This window comes from Gadus chalcogrammus, chromosome 21 (genome assembly GCF_026213295.1).
Source record: "Gadus chalcogrammus isolate NIFS_2021 chromosome 21, NIFS_Gcha_1.0, whole genome shotgun sequence".
In the NCBI taxonomy this organism is placed as follows: Eukaryota; Metazoa; Chordata; class Actinopteri; order Gadiformes; family Gadidae; genus Gadus; species Gadus chalcogrammus.
Window position 1 is genome coordinate 7304111 of NC_079432.1, and position 2106 is coordinate 7306216.

General features: G+C 47.9%; 1 protein-coding gene across 1 annotated transcript in view; it reads right to left on the reverse strand.

Moving 5' to 3' along the window:
• syndig1l (synapse differentiation inducing 1-like) overlaps nt 1–1362 on the reverse strand; it is a 32440-nt gene extending 31078 nt beyond the window's left edge. The window contains exon 1 of the mRNA XM_056581605.1: nt 670–1362. The gene's annotated coding sequence lies outside the window, so the exon portion shown is untranslated. The remainder of the gene's footprint in view (nt 1–669) is intronic.
• Nucleotides 1363–2106: the final 744 nt, after the last annotated feature.

Genomic DNA, 2106 nt, shown 5'->3' on the forward strand with positions numbered 1-2106 from the left:
AGCCTAATAACACTATTATAATTCTGCGCGTAGGACCAATCAGACGACAACCTCTGTAAGACCAGTCAATTAGGCTACACATTTAAATGTCAACGTGCTCGTGGGGTAACGAAGGGGGTCAGACCCACCTATCAGACCCCTTGGCCTCGGCTGCCACAAGTGGTCAAATAAATAACCACTATAATGAAAAAAACGAACACAGGCTACAGAATAGCATTTAATGACCCTGTGGCAGGTTGTACCGTCTCTCAGAACCACGCGTGTTCTACACAGTCCGTAGACGCGCACGTCGGTCCCGCGCGCAACAACACCCCACGCGCAACTCTGCGCTCGAGCTCCTTAACATTCTCTCCGTCTGTTCCGCGGAGAGGGCGAGCGCGCGCGACACTGTCTGCATGCTGCGTGGTCAGAAGAAAAACTGGGAACAAATGTTTGTTGTTGTAAAAATAATAGGCCATTTCTCAGAATGACATCCTATTATTTTATAAGACCACACACTACACACACACTAGTCTTTCTCACCACGCAGCATGTACATACAATTTGTTTTTATTAACTGGTAATATTAGTGAATATCTTTTTGTTATAAATAGCAAAGAAAAATGCAAAAGCACGTAATTTCCCCTGACTTTATATCAGTAAAAGCAACCACAGGCGGAATGTCCTTACCTTTCAGTCTATTTTAGGTGAAAATAGGTTTGGCAGACGAGACGATGTGCTTGTTTTGGTCCGTGCATTATTGTGTGAACACCGACGGCATCGCCCTTACGAAGAGACCAAACATTTTTTATACTTTCTCCCTCCGAGTCGAGTCCCGTCTCGGCTTCTCACAAGCTGTACCGTGGATACCTTGAACCAGCACAGACAAAGAAGAGACTGACCAACATGCCACCGCCAAAGTATAACCTATACTGACCAAACGTGACCGTCACGCCGTTCAAAGTTGAAAACACCACCTCTGGGAAGACCAGTGTTCCTCCTCCTCCGTGTTGGCTTCAGAGGAACAGAAGCGATCAGAGAAGCGATCTAAGGTACAGGAGAGTTGCCAAACAGAACCGGCAAAGCCCTGACGTTAGACGTCCACTTTAATTAAAAAAACGTGGAGCCGTTTCCTTTTCCCGGAGAAGACGTGTTATTCTTTCCCAAGTGTAGCGGTATCCTAAAATGCTCCTCTCAGTCTCAACTGCTCATTCCGTCGAGGTCCAACAGTGTAAGCACATCCAGGTGGGGTCAGTGCGAACATGGTGGACATCCGTTCACGGCTCGAGGAAAGAAAGGAACTGCGCGAGAGAGGAGCTGTCACATCAAAACGGGAGCTCCTCGTAAACAGCGGTTATGATTACAGCCAGTGAACCACTAAAGCGCTGCTCGCGCGGCGCGATCTCTCGCCGTCCGCCGCGGTGCCAACGCAACTTACACACGCGCACGGGATGCTCCCAACCTTGAGAGCGCGTGCTCCTAAAGAAAACAATTATCAGCATTGATTTTTTTTTTCATATATGTAAACACACACACACGCGCTCGCCCACACACACACACTCGCGAGCGCACGTACGCACGCACACATACCCACACTCACCAACACACACACACACACACACACACACACACACACACACACACACACACACACACACACACCCTATATACAGTATATACACAGACAAACACACATGCACACACATAGCACACAAACAGACAAACACACACACACAGCACACACGCGCACACACACAGCCTATATAGCATAAACATAATGCATGATGCTGTTTATCCTTAAACGATGTATAAACGGTCTGCAGATCAGTTGTGTGTACAATAAGTCGCCATGAGTAGCATGTCTGGGATATAGTGATATATATATGCGTATCCTTTGAAAACCTTCAGCATGGCGTGTCTGAGAATAATGGGGGGGGGGGGGGGGGCTTTGGTAATTACTTTTCCAGTCAGACCTAAACGGGACGGAATGGAATGGATGTGCTGCTCTCCCTGATCGAGAGAGAGAGAATACAATCTACAATGTGGCCTAATAGATTTCACAATGATGAAACTCAATTATATTAGTGTTGGGGGGAGGGCTGGGGGGGGGGGGGGGGGGAGACACGG